This window comes from Anomaloglossus baeobatrachus, chromosome 2 (genome assembly GCF_048569485.1).
Source record: "Anomaloglossus baeobatrachus isolate aAnoBae1 chromosome 2, aAnoBae1.hap1, whole genome shotgun sequence".
NCBI classification, from domain to species: Eukaryota; Metazoa; Chordata; class Amphibia; order Anura; family Aromobatidae; genus Anomaloglossus; species Anomaloglossus baeobatrachus.
This window is the reverse complement of record NC_134354.1, coordinates 184068558-184089268: the sequence shown is the minus strand read 5'-3', so window position 1 is coordinate 184089268 and position 20711 is coordinate 184068558.

Here is a 20711-nt window from a genome sequence, read left to right as displayed (position 1 = left end):
CTTAAGGCCAATATGGGGAATAATATTGATACTCCTCAATCCCCGATATGTATAACTGACAAAAGTCCCCTACAAGGAACCAGTAATAATTGTGACAAAAAGAGTATTATATCCAAAACCATAAATATAGAGGAAACGAAAAGGCAATTAGCCCAAATCAAGAGCCAGATTGAAAAAATCAGGCAAAAAAGATCCACTATTGCTCTAAACATCCCTGAGACTCTATCAGTTTTTGAGGAAGAGAACGATAGAGATTTCATCGATCTACTGGATCTAACGGTACATGAAGTACCTGATTCCCTTCCTGTATCTCAAGTTACTACTAATAACATGGGAGACTCACAATTATCATCAACTAATACTACTACCTCTTTTGGGCAGAATAAGAAGGATCATAATAAAATTACGATAGACAATAGTAACATAAAGGCCCCCTCAGTGCCTTTTTTACCCTCAGCTACGATATACAACAGAGAGACAATAACACAGCAACCCACCCCGAGGTCTATAAAAAGAAAAAGCGCACAAGAGGAAATAGAGCAGGAGTCAAATACAACCAAAAAAGGAAAAAGAACCAAATAATAAATATGGGGAATATTTTCAACCTTTCTGACTATGAGCTCACTAAGGATGAATTTTCGGTCCTGAGTAAAGGTCTTTCTTTCTGTCCCTCATCACAGTCCAATAATTTTGATCTATATCTTGATTTCCAAGCTTTCATTAGGAAACTTACTTTGAGAAGGCATTTCTTAATGAAAAAAGCCCCCAGTAATAATGGTAATATTGGACAAGAGAGTACCCGGTCCGGCGATAACAAGAATGTGCCTGACCTTGCTGATGGTTTCCTTCATACCAATTTAAGAGCAAAATCCTCATTTTACCCTACGACGAGTAAAGGCCACCACATTAAGACCTTCTGTGATTTGGTTTTAAATGATTTTAAAAATCTTGATCTGGATGCTACTGGTCATCACAGGAAACCTAATTTGAGCAAAGCAGAAAAAGCTGCCCTCACCAAACTTAAGAAAAATATTGATATTGTAATAAGGTCGGCTGATAAAGGAGGCGGTATTGTGATCCAAAATAGGCAGGATTATATTGCAGAGGCAATGAAAATTCTTTCAAATCCTCTGCAATATTGCAAGTGTGATATGGTGCAATATGAAAAGGCACGCTCAGAGTATAATGATCTCATACTGGAAGCGAGTAATAACAATATTATTAGTGATAAAGAGAAAAAATTTTTGCAGATTAAAAACCCAAAAATGGCATTTATGTATCACCTCCCCAAAATTCATAAAGACCTGGTCAATCCTCCTGGGAGACCTATCATTTCTGGGATTGATGCACTGACTTCCAATTTGGCGGCTTATCTTGACGAGATTATGCATATACATGTATTGAAACTTACCAGTTATTTGAGAGACTCGGCACATCTGATTACATTGATCAAAGATATACAATGGAGGGATTCTTACTATTTCCTTACTATGGATGTTTCTGCACTATACTCGAATATCAATCATGATCTGGGTTTAGAATGCTTCTCACTGTTTATTGATAATGACCCTAGACTTCCACGTATGCAAAAAAATTTTGTCCTGCAGAGTATGGGTTTTATTCTTAAGAACAATTTTTTTACTTTTCTGGATGTTTTGTATCAGCAGACCCTTGGGACCGCGATGGGTAGTAAAGTAGCACCTACATATGCTAATTTATTTATGGGGATCTTTGAGTCTATTTTTATCTATAATTCTATTTTTAAAAACTGCATTGTATTTTATAAAAGATATATAGACGACCTGTTCTTGATCTGGGATAATAGGGATGATAATATCGCCGAATTTATTACACATATTAATAATAACAGTTGGGGCTTGGCTTTCTCACCATGTATGGACAACAATACTATTGATTTTTTGGATCTTACTATCTCACATAAAGAGAACCGTATAATTACAAAAACCTTTTTTAAAAAAGTCGACACTAATGGCTATATACACTATAATAGTAGCCACTATAATAAATGGCTTCTCAATATACCCAAAAACCAGTATAGGAGAATCAGAAAAAATTGTACCATGGATGAGGATTTTGAAATCCAGGCAAAAATTTTATTGGACCGTTTTACGGAGAAGGATTATCCTAAAAAACTTCTCAAGAATGCCTTTAAGGAGACCCGATTTTTGAAACAGGAACTCCTGATTTTACCCAATACAAGGGAACCTGCTTTAAATGATTTTACATCAAATTTTATCACTACTTTTAGTCAGGACAATGTGTCCATTAGGAGAATTTTAACCAAATATTGGAATATTCTCACAAATGATCCGGTCTTGAGAAACAATATCCCTGATCACCCTGGTATCACCTATAGAAGAGCGCCCACTATCCGAAATGTGGTGGCACCGAGTAGACTCAAAACTCCCACTACTAATAAAGCGGTTGACCTTCCCATGGGTGTTTTCAAATGTTTTTCAAATAAATGTTTATGCTGTGACACTATTAGGCACCGGAGAAGGAGATTTGGCCCCAACGGGGAGCCAGAACTTTTTTCTATAAAGGGACACATGACCTGTCAATCTGAGTTTGTGGTATATTTGATTGACTGTGTATGTGGGAAACAATATGTGGGGAGGACGATACAGGCACTACATAACCGTCTAAATTCACACAGACATAATGTCAAAAAAGGCTTCCTTCTTCATGGACTTTCCCGTCATTGTACATTGGAACATGATAAAAAGGTCGTTTTCACTATTACTCCCATTGAACAGATCTCTATTAACACTCCCAACAGGTTTGAAATGTTGAGTAAAAAAGAAACTTTTTGGATTTACAAGTTGAACACCCTTAGTCCCATGGGTCTTAATGAAGTGACGGATTTATTTTATTGAATTATATAATTGTTTTTATTTGATTGATTTTTTAATTTCTGTATTTATACCCATACTCATAGGTTTTTATTTAATGTATTTTATAAGCATTTTTATTTATTTTAATGAAAATGTTAGTGTGGTGTGATCCTTGATATATATGAGTGATCCTTTTATGTAGATACTTTGTATTTTTGGTTCCATTCCATTTTGGGATTGCCTTTTTGTCGATCAGTCATCTGCTCTTTCACATACATGATTGTCCTCCCTTGTAGTTTCTTCGAGTTGCTTTTTTGCATCTTGAAACATGATTGAAAGACTATTTAATTATGACCTTTTTTCTTCTCTTGGGCTACGTATGCATTTTTGAAGCATTGAATGATATGCCTGCACTGTTTTTTATCTCAGGATTTTTTGTTTTTCGGGTTTTCTGTCACTTGGTTTCTATATGATAGAATCCTGCACTTTAGTTACCGGTCAGGGCATGCGCACTAATCTTTTTCTCATGGTCTGAACTTATGTGACCTGATCTGATCAACGCTTTGGTATAGCGCTCGCTCCGGAGCTTTGAGTATAATACGGATTCAGTAGTATTTGTCTGTCTCTCTTCCTCCTCCGTGGATCTAATACTTTTTCAGTGTAAAAAATCTTTTTGTCACAGGAAGTTTTTAATAGTTAGTTCTTAATAGTGTAATTTTAATAATATATATTTATATATATTTTTTATAGTAAATTTTTAAAGAAATTAATGTTTTCTGGTCTTCACTTTTTATGATCCATCAGGACCTTTTATAATTTTTTTTTTTTTTTTTTTTTTTATATAAATATATTTTATGATACACATATATATTTACATAATTCTATGATACATATTTTTTTCACGTGTCTTTACACATTTAATTCTAGGTGTATACACATGTATATATAAATGAACATATTATCACTATATATATATATATATATATATATATATATATTTTTTTATAGATAAAAAAATAGTCATATATATATATTTTTTCTTGTTAACACCCCTTCAGACACGCGAATATGCATTTTTCAGTATATGTTTTTTCCTGTGGCACTGGTGAACTCCTTGTCCGGTTCACCTCAAGTGTTTTAATCACTTTTTGGAGACCTTAATAAAGAGGTCTGTCCGATTCACATTTCTTCTTTTTGTTTCTGCTCCTTCTTGGTTCTTCTTTTCTTGTTCTTTTTGTGGAACTATTGGTGGTGATCACCACTAGAATGGTGACTTGGTTTTTAGTTATAGGGCTATCACCCATATAAGGGTTCTAGTCCTTTTATAAACACATACACATACACTTTTGTCTTTTGTTTCTTTCTTTATTATGTTTTTATTTTTCTTTATTAACGTTTATAGATTTATTTATTTTTTGCATAATAATATGTTATCCTTGAATATATGTGAATTTGATGTACTACTATGAATTTGCCATGTCATGCAGTTGGAGGATCTTCCCACTGATTTTTTTTTTTTTTCTTTCAGTGGGCGTTTCTTTCCATCAGTTGTGTGTATATATATCTGTCATCTTCATGTATGTTGTACTTGTTGTTGATGCATTGGTCCTGAGGAAGAGGTTGTCACCTTGAAACGCGTAGACCTATGAAATAAAAGAATACTCATCTTCATCAACATTATACGTCTTCATTTGGCTGATGCGCAGCATTAACCCCTTTTCTGCCTTATCTTGTATGCTCATCCACGTGGGGCTGCAGCAGACGCCATTATCTCATGCGCACTAGTGGTTGTGACTGTCACAACTGATCCAGGTGAGTGTATATTTTCCAGGTATACCCCACTGATCACTTTGGTGTTACACTATCAGCGCTCCTTATTTTCAGATCTATATGTACTGTACATTGCAGCATTTTGGACGCAGGGATAGCACGCTCTGAACTCTGAACATGGGCAACCTGCTGCTTTTTTTCAAAACTGTAGCATGCCCATTCTTTCAGCACTTTTGCAGTGTTTTTTTTCTCCATAGAAAGCAATGAAAGTGCAAAAAACGCTGTAAAACAAAAATGCAACCATGCATTTTTGCTGCTTTTTTTGGTTAATAAAATTGATTTTATTACACATGTACTACAGATAAATGACACATATAATCAGCACCAAAAATGCAACATCAACAAAAATGTAGCAAAAAAAGCAGCAAAAACTAAGAGAAACATGCTTTTTGTAAGCAGCTGATTTAGGGTATGTGCGCACGTTGCTTTTTACCTGCTTTTTACCTGCTTTTTTGCTGCTTTTTCTTCTGCGCTGTTTAATGACAAAATGGATGTGTTCTTCTATTCAAGCAAAGTCTATGGGAATTTGGGTTTCTTGTTCACACTATGTTGTTCAAAATGCTGCCTTTTTGTGGCAGAACTTTGGTCAAAAACTCAGCTTTTCAAAGAAGCAACATGTCAATTGTTTTTGCCATTTGGGTTTTGCACTGCAAAGCTGAGTTTTTGACCAAAGTTCTGCCACAAAAAGGCAGCATTTTGAACAGCATAGTGTGAACAAGAAACCCAAATTCCCATAAACTTTGCTTGAATAGAAGAACACATCCATTTTGGCATTAAACAGCGCAGAAGAAAAAGCAGCAAAAAAGCAGGTAAAAAGCAGGTAAAAAGCAACGTGCGCACATACCCTTACTGCCAAGAAAGCAGGTTTTGCATGAAGAAAAAAAAGCAGCAAAAAAGCAACATATACACATAGCCTAAAGACTCTGAGTTGCTTGTCAGGAAACACCTGATCATGAACTGAGGTATGTTATGTGAGATGTTAGTTCAGGGCTGCCACAGGATGGTTCACCGCCTGCTCATAAATTATGTTACCATGGGCAGTTCAGTCATTGATGTAGGGGATTAATACCCCTCGATCCTTCGTCATTTAGTGTATTCTTACTATAAGGCTGACAGTTTCTCTTTCCCTTCCACTTCACCTCTTATAACTTGACTGCTGATAATTTTTAGACATGAGTAGCATTATCAGAATGTTGTAGTGCAGTGAGTATTGTGTTCATGTGTTTCAGGAATGCTTTTGTGTCGCCCAGGGATAGGGGGTACTCAGAGCTGGGCCAATGGGGTCGCTTCTAGAGGTATCATGGTGGCGTGACCTGGTCTGTGATCCCAGGATCCACAAAAAAAGGGGAATATGTAAAGGAGGATTGTCTGTGACGCCACCCGTGGGTTGCAGTGATGAGATGGTGGCACCGCCGCTGCCTCTGGGGACCGTGCCCGGGACTGATGGTGTTGGGCAGCAAGGTGGGATCCCCTCCACAGGTGGGAGAGTTGTAGTCCCGGGGCCCAACTGGGAGTTGTGGTGGTGGCAGGGATTGCAGGGAGCAGGAAACTCACAGTTCGGTTGTCTTGGCGTTGGATGAAGCTAGGCTGATGTGTGTGGTCAGAAAACACAGAGTCCTTTGTAAACCAACTTGCCAAATGGCCGGTCACCGTTGGTGGGTATCTTCGGGTCCCACACCCAGTTGTACAGCCAGGGGCCCTTCCTTCCACACTCTCTGTCTGTCTCTCTCTTGTCTGGACTAGTCCGTTTGAACAGCCTCTGGGTTGGGTCCCACTCCCGGCACCGGCGGGCTACAACCCTGTCCCGGTCGCCTCAAGTTTCCCGCTGCCGGATCTCCATCGCCTGTGGCCCTCACAGCCACCTAGTCCGGTAGTCCAGGGCTCCAACCCCGGAAACCACTTTCTCCGGGGAGCTGCAGGTCTCCCCTGTCAGCTTTCCACTGACTACAGCACAACTGAGCTAAATTCTACTCTGCCATTTCCTTAACTGCCCTCGCCCCATCCCTTTTCCTTGGGATGGGGTGAGTAGGGCCTGATTGGCTGCTGTACATCTGTGTGGGGATTGTGTAGCTGCCAAGGAGGATTAACTCTTTTTGTGACTATCTGGTTTTACCAGGGCGTCACACTTGAATACAGCTCGTCCACGGGCTGTCTGGCCACTGACGTTTATTTTTGCGGGAAAAGAAAAAAAATTAACACATTACAACAATACATCTTCCCACATCGGGAGGTACGTTTTCTTAAACCTTTAACTATCCTGCCACCCCGCACCTGTTGTGCAGATGGCCTCCTCCGGGAACTTGAGGACGTTCAACAGGGGGGACAGTCCATAAAACAGTCCTTCTTTAAACTTGTGGGTAGCCATCCATGTTCCGCTACCACTGCTGCTGCTGCCACCACTCCCAGTACGGGGCACGGGTTCCGTGCTCTGCCTCCTGCTCAGGAGCCAGGCCCACTCGGATGCCCTCGGCGCTGGCTACGACCGGCCTCGCTAACTGTCGAGGGCCCCATCGCTCAGTGGCCTGCTCCTCCTCTCTGCAGGTGCACTCTGGCTGCTCCACAGCCAGAACGGGGCATTTGGGAGCAGCTGGCACTGCAGCTGGGGGCGATTTCAGGATGGGTGCTGCCGTCGTTGCAGCCGGGCGGACTGCCGGAGCCGACATCATCACCGTTGTGGCCGGGCGGACTGCCGGAGCTGACGTCATCACCATTACGGCCATACTCTGGGCCGGGTGAGATTTCATTGGGGTTGCAGCCTGGCTCGGGGCCGGACGGGATGTCATCGGGGTTGCAGCCTGTTGTGACATCTTGCCGCTCTTGTGTCCAGGAACAGATTTTTTCAGAGTCCTGGCGTCCCTGCACTTTACAGTTCCGGTTACATGCCACTGCTTCTCTGCCCGCCCCCCCTTGGTCTTTTGCGAGCAGGGGGCAGGGCTTCAATTTCGCACCGTTTTCGGGGAAGAAGAAGATGGTGCCGTTGTTTTGGCGGGCAACATGGCAGCAGGTCAAAATTTTTAAACAGTTCACGGATTACAAGGCGCACGTCATCCAGGTCACGGATGGGGTAAGAATCCTGTTTGTGACGCCAAATTGTGTCGCCCAGGATTAGGGGGTACTCAGAGCTAGGCCAATGGGGTCGCTTCTAGAGGTATCACGGTGGCGTGACCTGGTCTGTGATCCCAGGCTTCCCAACAAAAGGGGAATATGTAAAGGAGGATTGTCGGTGACGCCACCCGTGGGTTGCGGTGATGAGATGGTGGCACCGTCACTGCCTCTGGGGACCATGCCCAGGACTGATGGTGTGGGGCAGCAAGGTGGGATCCCCTCCACGCGTAGGGGAGTTGTAGTCCCGGGGCCCAATTGGGAGTTGTGGTGGTGGCAGGAATTGCAGGGAGCAGGAAACTCACAGTTCGGTTGTCTTGGTGTTGGATGAAGCTAGGCTGATGTGTGTGGTCAGAAAACACAGAGTCCTTTGTAAACCAACTTGCCAAATGGCCGGTCACCGTTGGCGGGTGTCTTCGGGTCACACACCCAGATGTACAGCCAGGGGCCCTTCCTTCCACACTCTCTGTCATTTGAACAGCCTCTGGATTGGGTCCCTCTCCCAACACCGGCGGGCTACAACCCTGTCCCGGTCGCCTCAACCCCCGCTGCTGGATTTCTTTCGACTGTGGCCCTCACAGCCACCTAGTCCGGTAGTCCAGGGCTACAAACCTGTCACCAGATTGGGCGACTATAAGCTGTAGGCATCACCACTGAGCTCTTCTATACAGCATTCCAGAAAACTGTATATAAGAGCCCAGGCCGCTATGTGGAACGTACGTAATACTTTTATAATACTCATCTAAGGGGGCGGTCCAGTCCAGTGGGTGTCACTGCTCTCTGGTCCGGCGCCTCTTTTCTGCGGCAATCACCATTCATCCTTCTTCTGAGGCACGTGTGCATGACGCGTCCTACGTCATGCACACTAGCCGGCATTGAGGTCCTACGCAGGTGCAGTTTGATCTGCCCTACTAAGGGTAGATCAAAGTATTACAATGTGGATGCACGGGCGGTTTTTAACCTTTCCTCATAACTGGGTATTACAGAACTTTGATCTGCCCTCAGCAGGGTAGATCAAAGTGCACCTGCGCAGGAAGGATGACAATGTTGGCCTCTGGGTGACGTAGACGCATGATCCACACACGGCTTATACTTGCCAAATCTCGTGACAGCTTCCCTTTAAAGGGAACCTGTCACCAGTTTTTTCACTATTAAACTAAAAGTATCACCTTCTGCAGCTCCTGGGCTGCATTCTATGAAGGTGCACCTTGTTCCCTGACTCCCCTTGCAGACCCCAAAAATAACTTTATAAATCATGACCATTAGGTATGCTAATTATCTGTGTGACTCAGATGGGCGTGCTCATTTTCTGCTCCTGTCCCCCCTCCTGCCGCTGTTCGCCGGCCTCATTTCTTGATTGATGTGATGACTCCTCCGTCATCATCCTCGTTGCACTTTCAAATCTCGCGCCTGTGCAGTCATGTTCGCCTGCACAGGCGGAGTTTGCTCTGCCATATCGCAGGCAGGGCAGAAAACATAGCTGCCCTTGCGCGCGCTGGTGAGCTAAATACGCAGGCACAAGGATTAGGTCGGGTACGAGGATCACGCTGGTGAGGTCATGCACAGCGCTGACCATAATCTTGTGCCTGCGCATTTATCTCTCCGGCGCGCGAGGACAGCTATGTTTTCTGCTCTGCCCGCGATATGGCAGAGCAAACTGCGCCTGCGCGAGCGGACATGACTGCACAGGCGCGAGATTTGAAAAAGCAATGAGGATGATGACTGAGGCGTCATCACGTCAATCAAGAAAGGAGAACGGCGAACAGCGACAGGAGGGGGGACAGGAGCAGAAAATGAGAACGTCCATCTGAGCCACACAGGTAATTAGCATACCTAATGGTCATGTTTTATAAAGTTATATTCGGGGTCTACAAGGGGTGTCAGAGCCAGGGCTGGACTGGGACTAAAATTCAGCCCTGGCATTTGGGGGTGCCCAGGCTTACTTTTCACGTGTTGAATGTGTAATATCTTTGTGCACTTGTAGATTGTGTAAGGCTAGTTTCACACTTGCGTTGGACGGCTTCCGTAGCATTGCGTTGTGTTACGGATGCAACAGATGCGTTGCATATAGTGGCACAACGGATGCTACGGATCGTACAAAACAACGGAAAGCTTTTTATTTATTTTTTTTTCTTCTTTACAGTTTTACCGGCAGCAGACTATTGTGAACGATCAGCTGATCGCTCTCAATAGCCGGCGGCCGGTGGCTCAGTTGAGCGCTGTCACTTGCCAGCGGCCGAGCGCTCAGCTGAACGTTCGGCCACTGCGAGACAAAATAAAGTTTGTGATTTAAAAAAAAAAAAAAAGAGCATGCGCTGTGAAATCCTGAGGATTCTGCTCAAAACAACGTTACATGCTGCGTTCCTCCCGCTGAGCGGAAGCAACGGAGCGTCGCCCAGCAGAAGCAACGCAGGTCCTTTTGGCTCAATCCGTCACCCATACAAGTCTATGGGAAACAGCGGAATCCGTTAACGGATTCCGCTGTTTTCCAAAAGGGCGGATTGTAACGGAAGGAAAACAACGCAAGTGTGAAAGTACCCTAACACAACCATATAACATATAGTCACGGCTGCGTCAAGAATTACAGCTCAGGCTTATTTATTGCTCTTAGTTGCAGGACCTGGTGAAGCCGCTATTTTCCCTACAGAGCTGGTTCTCGCAGATAATGAAGAGGATGCTGCTCTCCATATAATTCTGCGTCGTCGTCATATAGCTGATGGGCAGGGATACAAAATCAGATCCCCCTGAACTAATACTGATGACCTATTCTACAGATAGGTGATCAGGGAAGCTGTTGTTGTCACTAGTGATAATTTTGGACACATACCACTTAGGGAATAAGCAATGACATTTTTGGGGGCAGAATGATCTCACCATGGAAACTACTATGAAAAATCCTGGAATGACTATCTGCATCTCCTCGCTGTGCACAGGTTCAGGATTTTGAGCATCTTTTACCCACTTCAGGTTTCTAAAACCATCAAGTGATTAAAAGAAGTGGCCGCTCCATTCTTCTAGTGTTTTCCACTCGGAACACGCTCTGTATTTTACAATGCAGATCAATAGGATGGCTCGGAAGAGGCTGGAATCTACAACTCCCAGCTTGTCCTTAACAATGGTAAGGAGATGCTATGGTAAGGAGATGCTGGGAGTTGTTATCAGACTGCGGACCTTACAGTAACCACAATACTGATAAGACGCAGGCAGCATCACAAATAATCATTTACATCCAGGTACCTTTATAAGTGACATCTTCTGAGTCGCTCCCGTCCTTTTTGTATCCACGCAGTACAGACGCCATGATGAGGTTTCGTGCCCACTGCTCGTCTCTGAAGACCTCCCTCTTTATTCTTCAGCAGCACTTCCCCACACAGCACCTTTAAAAATAAAAGTATCATTATACTGCCCCATAAATATAAATATCTCCCATGCTGTGCTCCTGAATAAATAATTGCTGTGCTTCCTTCACAAAATTTCTCCCCACACTGACCTTATCCAAAATACCTCCCACACTGCCTCTATCCTTAATATACCCCCACGCTGCCTCTTTCCATAATGTCCCCATACACAGCTTCTCTCCATAATGTCCCCTTCACACTGCTCTCTTTATATTATACCCGCACACTTCCTCTCTCCATAATATCCCCCCATATTATTACTATTATTTATTTATATATTCCCCCAAACTGCTCTTTTGTAATCCCCACACACACACACAATACAATGCACCCTCCATTACCCCTCCCCCCACACACACACACACACACACACACAATACAATGCACCCTCCATTACCCTTCCCCACACACACAATACAATGCACCCTCCATTACCCCTCCCCCACACACACACACAATACAATACAATGCATGCTCCATTACCCCTCCCCCATACACAATACAATACACCCCCATTACTTCTACACACACACAATACAGTGCACCCTCCATTACCCCTCCGCTCCACACACACACACCCCCACACACACACAATACAATACAACCCCATTACCCCTACACACACAATACAATGCACCCTCCATTAACCCTCCCCCCCACACACACACACAATGCACGGCACCCTCCATTACCCCTCCCCATACACACAATACAATGCACCCCCATTACCCCTAAACACACACACAATAGAATGCACCCTCCATTACCTCTCCCCCCCACACACACACACACACATACAAACAATACAATGCACCCTCATTACCCCTACACACACACACACACAATACAATGCACCCTCCATTAACCCTCCCCCCCACACACACACATACACACAATACAATGCAGCCCCATTACCCCTACACCCACACACATATACACAATACAATGCACCCCCATTACCCCCACACACACGCACACAATACAATGCACCCCCACTACCCCTACACACATACACAATACAATGCACCCTCTATTACCCCTCCCCCCACACACACAATACAATGCACCCCCATTACTCCCACACACACAATACAATACACCCCCATTACCTCTCCACACACACATACACACACACACAAACAATACAATGCACCCTCCATTACCCCTCCCCCACACACACACACACACAATGCAATGCACCCCCCATCACCCCCTACACACACACACAAATATAATGCACCCTCCATTACCCCCTCCCCACACACACACACAATACAATGCACCCTCCATTACCCCTCCCCACACACACACACACACACACAATACAATGCACCCTCCATTACCCCTCCCCCCACACACACACAATACAATGCACCCTCCGTTACCCCTCTCCCCAGACACACACACACACACACACACATACCCAATACAATGCACTCCCCCATCACCCCCTACACACACACACACACACAAATACAATGCACCCTCCATTATCCCCTCCACACACACACACAATACAATCCACCCCCAAATATCACTCCCCCACACACAATACAATGCACCCTCCATTACGCCCTCCCCAGACATAATACAATGCACCCCCCATCTCCCCCTACCCACACAAATTACACTACCCCATCGCTACACACTCCTGCCTCCCTCAGAATATAGTACTCCCCCTCTGCCTGTCACAAAGCTGTGTTCCTTCACAAATGTTCCCTTTTATGTATCCTCAGCCCCTGCCCACTTATCACCATTAATTAAACCTTTCATCTTCAGCTCCTCCATGGAGCGCTTATCACTGCCTGATGCATCCAGCGTGGCACCCGCAGCACTGTGATGAAGTCAGCAAGGTGCTGATCTCATCATGTTGCTGCACGTCGGGGACGGGGCCCAGTCCCGGCGCACTATGCAAATGTATTTGCGTCTGAGAGACGCAAATAAATTTGAATAGGAAGGAGGGAGCTGCGGTCACCATTACATCCACCGCCGCGCTCCTCAGCAGTGTGTGCATGACGGGCACACTATCACACAGCAGGACCGATACAGGACAGCGCGCTTCCTCCTGGACCTGCTACAGCTAGTGTGCCCGGCATGCACACACTGCTGAGGAGCGCGGCGGTGACTGCAGATGCAGCGGCCCACTACAGGCACCAGCCCACTACAGGAACCGGCCCATCTGGCATTTGCCAGAAATGCCCTATAGTCAGTCCGGGCCTGGTCAGGGCACAAGGTGTACCTTCATAGAATGCAGCCCAGAAGCTGCAGAAGGTGATACTTCTAGTTTAATAGTGAAAAAATTGGTGACAGGTTCCCTTTAAAGCTATGATTGATTATTAATAGGGATGATCGAATACCCTATTATTCGCTTTGAGAGATATCCGGCGAATACCTCACCGCTATTCGAGTATTCACAAATATTCGACCCCCAATGTAAGTCTATGGGAAACCAGACTAATTTTACGTCGGACCTGTCGGTGAACTGTGGTGACTGAGGAAAAGGCTGAAATGGATGGGAAATGGCTGAAACAGTATGGGCACAGCCTGTAGAAGGTGTCTGACTGCATTTCTGGCGTCTTTGAATAACGTGCTCAGAGCAGCACGCGGCGTTTACGTAGTCGCCAGAACAGCCCTCAAACCAAAGTAAAAGAGGGGAAATTGCTAAGGAAGAGTTTCTAGTGCCTAATCACTGTAATAAAATGTCAAATCAAGCCCCGACCTCCATAAAAAAAAAACCACTTTAGCATATGTTCACACGTTTCGTTTTTTACATTTTTCCATTTTACCTAAGGGCTGTAACTTATACATTATATTGGTGTCTGTCTCACACCTCCTTTTTTGGGACATACTGTATTTGACAGCACTTTAAAAGGTCAGCTACAATGTGCCCGTTGGGATGTTAACCTTGCCCTCCTCCTCCACCAGCACCAACGGCTCCAGTGGCACTCTCTGGGCCATTGGCTGTTCTCAAATCTCAGACTTCTTAGGGCTCTCAGGTGGGCCTTGTAACATACATTGGGGAGGGATGGCAGTCATTTGTTTGCAGTCAAATTCTATTCAAATGATTCAGAAATGTATGTTTTATGGACAAATGAACGAAAAGCTGGGACATCGAAGTTGATGTGGTTGATGATGATTGCATCTGACTAAAAGCAGGTTGGGAGCAGGAGGCATCGTCGCCTGCTTCCTAGACTGCAGTTTGTGAAGCATGCAGCACCGTGGAAGTGGCAGTTGTTTCACTCTGGAACTCAGGCTTTCTTCCACTAGCTAACACCGAGGATTTAAAAAAAATCAGTTTCCCCAGGGGGGATTGGTTCAAAGACCATGTAGCACAGCATTAGAAGGTAATCCCAACTAGTGATGAGCCACCCCCCTAGTGTTCGAGTCTGGTTCGGTTCGTCGAACACCATTAAAAACAATGGCAGGCAAACACATAGAAACACATTATACATATACACGTACAGTTAATAAACATTGCCATTATACTTACAGGTCCCCGCGACGTGTCCTGCAGACTCTGTCTCCCGCCGCTTCTCCTTCCGATCATCGCTGTGCCCTCCCGGTAACCAGGACTGATGATAGGACCTTCCGTGATGTCATAGCAATAGCCTGTGACCAGTCACATTTGTATTATCTCATTGGCTACAGACTGGTCACAAGGCTAAACGTCATGCTAGTTCCTGCCAGTGCATCTCTCTGATACGCGGTCCTCGTTTGAGCATCTCTGTGTACCGGTGAGATGGTTGGGCACATGCTTGGCCCCTCCTGCATGTCGGCCTTCTTTACAGAGTCAGCCCACATGCAGGTACTGGATGCCACAGCCGGTGAATAGCGGCGCCGGGAATCAGGTGATCGGAGATCACTGTTGCTATAGTAACACGCCTGTCAGATTACTATTGCAACGGTGGCAGCGGTGACGTCATCGCTTAAAACCCGCAGCCTCTGCTCACTCACTGAGTGATTAGACTGCACGGGAGCAGCATCATCTTCCTCCCATGCAGCGCTGTCTGATGTAGCAGAGCTGCATCGGTTGAAGGAGAAAGAAGACCAGGATCGTGGAGGGGTGAGAGGGAGTAATAAACATGGAGTCTTTAAGTGTGTCTGTGTATTTATTTCTATTAAAGTATTTTTTCTCTTTGTGGTGTCTTTTTTTTAACCCTTTATTGGAGATTCTTAATGGCCGGGTCAAACTTGCCTGACATTAAGAATCTCTGGCTTAATACTAGCTAATAAAACAAAGCTAGTATTAACCCTTTATTACCCAGCAAGGTACTCAGCATCAGGGCTGCTGGAAGAGTTGGATACAGCGCCAGATGATGGTGCTTCTATAAAAGCGCCATTTTCTGGGGCGGCTGCGGACTGCAATTCGCAGGAGAGGGGCCCAGAAATCTCGGGCCATCCTGTGTTGCGGATTCCAATCCCCAGCTGCCTAGTTGTACCCAGCGGGACACAAAAATATAGCGAAGCCCATGTCATTTTTTTTTTAATTATTTCATGAAATTCATGAAATAATTAACAAAGGGGCTTCCCTAAATTTTTGGTTCCCAGCTGGGTACAAATAGGCAGCTGTGGGTTGGGGGCAGCCATACCTGCCTGCTGTACCTGGCTAGCATAAATAAATATTGCGAAGCCCACGTCATTTTTTGATGGGCAAAAAACTCCTGCATACAGTCCTGGATGGAGTATGCGGAGCCTTGTAATTCTGCTCCCCCTTTCTTTCCCTCCAGCATACAGTCCTGCGTGCAGCATTCTGAGCCTTGTAGTTCTGCAGCTGCTGTCTGCTCTCCTGCATACACTAATGGATGAAGTATGCTGAGCCTTGCAGTTCTGCTCCCGCTGCTTCTCCCTCCAGCATACAGTCCTGGATGGAGGATGCTGAGCCTTGTAGTTCTGCAGCTGCTGTCTGCTCTCCTCCGTACAGACAGACAGACAGCAGACTGCAACTGCAGAACTACAAGGCTCAGCATACTCCATCCAGGACTATATGCAGGAGTTTTTTGCCCCCCAAAAAAATTACGTGGGCTTCGCCATATTTTTGCATGCTAGCCAGGTACAGCAGGCAGCTACAGGCTGCCCCCAACCCCCAGCTGCCTATTTGTACCCGGCTGGGAACCAAAAATATAGGGAAGCCCTTTTATTTTTAATTATTTCACGAATTTCATAAAATAATTTAAAAAAAAATTACGTGGGCTTCGCCCAATTTTTATGTCCAGCCAGGTACAACTAGGCAGCTGGGGATTGGAATCCACAGCGCAGGGTGCCCAAGCATTCTGGGCAACCCTGCTGCGAATTGCAGTTCGCAGCCACCCCAAAAAATGGCGCTTTCATAGAAGCGCCATCTTCTGGCGCTGTATCCAACTCTTCCAGCTGCCCTGGTGACTTGTGGCTCGCTGGGTAATAATGGGGTTAGGGCTAGCTGTATATTATCAACTGGCCCTAAGCCCGAAATTCATGGTGTCAGGCCAATATTAGACATGGCCACCATGAATTTCTAGTACAGATAAAAAAAAACACAACACACAGAGAAATATTTTTATCTAATATATAAAGCAGAATTGGCATCTGGGATCCATCCGGGATTGGCATCTGCACTGTCGCAGCTACAGCGACATAATTTTGCACACTCACACGTGTGGTCCCAAGAGCATCATAGGCTATGTTTTGAGGGGAAATTTTAACCCCCGCACTTTAGTTATTCGCAAAAAAACCTGCCTCCATTAAAGCGAATGGAGCTGGGAGCCACAGTGCAGCCAGAACTTCAGAAGAATGCGCAGCCACGCCCTTATATGGAATGTTTGCATGTCACAATGCAGCCAGGGAAAGAGACAGACACAGACAGGGAAAGAGGCAGACACAGACAGGGTAAGAAACAGACATAGACAGGGTAAGAGACAGACACAAAGAGACAGACACAGACAAAGAGACAGACTGACAGGGAAAGAGACAGACACAGACAGACACAGACACAGGGAAACAGACAGGGAAAGAAAGGGAAAGAGACAGACAGGGTAAGAGACAGACAAAGACAGGTAAAGAGACAGACAAAGAGACAGACACAGGGAAAGAGACAGAGGGAAAGAGGGAAAGAGACAGACAGGGAAAGAGAGGGAAAGAGACAGACAGGTTAAGAGACAGACACAGACAGGTAAAGAGACACACAGACAAAGAGACATAGACAGACACAGGGAAACAGACAGACAGGGAAAGAGAGGGAAAGAGACAGACAGGGTAAGAGACAGACAAAGACAGGTAAAGAGACAGACAAAGAGACAGACACAGGGAAAGAGACAGAGGGAAAGAGGGAAAATGACAGACAGGGAAAGAGACAGACAGGGAAAGAGAGGGAAAGAGACAGACAGGGAAAGAGACAGACAGGGAAAGTGACAGAGATAGATAGACAGACAAGGAGATAGATAGACAGATAGGAAAAGAGATTGAGACAGACGGAGAAAGAGACAGAGACAGTCAGAGACAGACAGGGAAAGCAACAGACAGACAAAGAGATAGATAGAGAGACAGAGAGATGTATACAGAGGGGGGAGACAGACAGAGAATGGGAAAGAAACAGAGAGACAGTTACTATCCCAGGCGCTAATACATTTTATTTATACATTCTATCCCGGGAATGTTAATACATTCTATTTTGTTAACAACAGTTATTAACCCAGGCGTGTGTGTGTATGTATGTCCGGGATTGGCATCTGCAGCGGCGCAGCTACAGCCACAAAATTTTGCACACTCACACGTCTGGACCCCGAGAGCATCATAGGCTATGTTGTGAGGCAAAATTTTAACCCCGCGCATTCCAATTTACCAATCAATTTTGCCCCTATCTAGATAATGGGGAAAAAGTGAAACGAAAAGTGTTGGGGGCAAATCGCGTGTTCCAATTTACCAATCAATTTTTTAAGGGACAGTCTTTGAAAGTAGTTGGAATTAATTTACAATCTCCATGCTTTTCTCATGGTCAACTTTATGTGGCCTGTTCAAGAGTTGGAACAGCCAAAAATCTGTTCGTCTTTGCACCTGAAGGAAGAACTAAGAATGTCATCTATCAAAAGGCTCTCGAATAAGGAGTAGAAGATTACTTCACATTACTTGGAAAATTTAAATAAACAATTTAATAATTACATTTATATATATTTGTTTTGTGGTTTTTGTGTGCAGAATACATTTTTGTTAATACATTCTATTTTGTTAACAGCAGTTATTAACCCGGGCAAAGCCGGGTAGTACAGCTAGTTAGAAATAAAACACAACACAATTAGTGACTCCATCTTTATTGAAATAAAGAACCCCCCCTCCGCAGTAATCCTGGGTCAAGGGTCGTCCCGCACCATCCAATCCGGATCCAATATCATCTGATCGGTTTGCTGGAAGGCAAAGCGATCAGATGATGTGTCAGGTTCAAGGGCCTGAATCACATGACACAGCAGCTGATTGAATAAACGGCTTTTATACAATCAGCTGATGCATCACATCAAAGAACAAAAAAAAAACCCCTACACACTTCTGTGCAGACTCCTCTCCGACAGCATCAGCTGATAGTTAATGGGCGGTATAAAGTCGATCTCACCGCTCGACTTGCAGTGTCAGCTGATTCCGTCAGGTGACTGTGTCAGCTGATCATCGCCAGGTCTGAGAGAGACAGAGAGAAGAGAGAGAGAAGAGAGAGAGAGGAGAGAGAGAGAGAAAATAGAGATAGGAGAGAGAGAGAGGAGAGAAGAGAAAGAGAGAGAGGAGAGAGAGGAGAGAAGAGAAAGAGAGAGAAGAGAGAGAAGAGAGAGGAGAGAGAGAAGAGAGAGAAGAGAGAGGAGAGAGAGGAGAGAGAGGAGAGAGAGGAGAGAGAGGAGAGAGAGAAGAGAGAGAAGAGAGAGAAGAGAGAGGAGAGAGAAGAGAGAGGAGAAGGAGAGAGGAGAGAGAGGAGAGAGAAGAGAGAGAGAAGAGAGAGGAGAGAGAGAAGAGGGAGGAGAGAGAGAGGAGAGAGAGGAGAGAGAGGAGAGAGAGAGGAGAGAGAGGAGATAGAGGAGAGAGAGAGAAGAGGGAGGAGAGAGAGAGAAGAGAAAGAAGAGAGAGAGAAGAGAGAGGAGAGAGAAGAGAGGAGAGAGAGAAGAGAGGAGAGAGGAGAGAGAGGAGAGAGAGGGGAGAGAAGAGAAGGAGAGAAGAGAAAGAGAGAGAGGAGAGAGAGAAGAGAGAGGAGAGAGAGGAGCGAGAAGAGAGAGGAGAGAGGAGAGAGAAGAGAGAAAGGGGAGAGAGAGAAGAGAGAAGAGAGAAAGGGTAGAGAGAGAAGAGAGAGAAGAAAGAGAGAGAGAAGAGAGGAGAGAAGAAAGTTGGAAATCTACGAGGAACTTCAGAGGGAGGCTGCCCAATTATAGTGCAAATGTAAGGTGCTCATCTGTGGAGACCTGAACGCCAGGACAGGTAGAGAGAAGGACTACCTGTCAACTGACAGAAATGCATACGTCCTGGGAGATGAGCCCTTCTACAGAGACTCAGTACAGACAACAAGAAACAACTACGACAGAGTGATGAATAAAAGTGGCAGAACACTGCTGAACCTGTGCCGGAGCTTGGGGCTGTATATACTGAACGGGCGCACCAGGGGTGACTCATTAGGGAGATTTACACTAAACTCCCACATGGGCAACAGTGTAGTGGATTATGCCATAACAGACATAGACCCAGCAAACATAAATGCCTTCATAGTCACCCCCAACACCCACATGTCAGACCACAACCAGACACTGCTGTCCACGGACAAGTCACCCACACAAAAGCCCCACTTGAGCTGTCTCCACAACTTGCCACCATCTTTCAAGTGGCCCAAACAGTTAGCCATTGAATACACCAACATGACCAACAGAACAGAGATTAAAGAGCTGCTTGTAAAGTTTCACACAAAATCCTATACATCAAACTAGCAAGGGGTCAACCTGGCAGTAAATTACTTTAATAACATCCTATATACCATGGCAGAGCTAGCAGACCTCAGAAGGACCAACTCCAAGATACCTACAAAAAATATACAAGGCCAAAAATGGTTTGAAAAAGATTGCAAGGCACTGTGCAACTCATTAAGGGTATCCTCAAATCATAAACACAGAGACCCCGACAACAATGAGCAAAGAGCGGTCCATGACACCCTACAGAGGCAATACAAGCGAACCCTCAAGGAGAAAAAACAAAAGCACATCTCCCACAAACTGCAGCAACTCGAAGGGGCACTTTGCACACTACGACATCGCAAGCCGATGCTTGTGATGCCGAGCGCGATAGTCCCCGCCCCCGTCGCAGCTGCGATATCATGGTGATAGCTGGTGTAGCAAACATTATCGCTACGCCAGCTTCACATGCACTCACCTGCCCTCCGACGTCGCTCTGGCCGGCGACCTGCCTCCTTATTAAGGGGCCGTGTCGTGCGGCGTCATAGCGACGTCGGAGGGGCGCAATAGAAGCGGAGGGGTGGAGATGAGCAGGACGTAAACATCCCACCCACCTCCTTCCTTCCGCATAGCTGGCGTGAGCC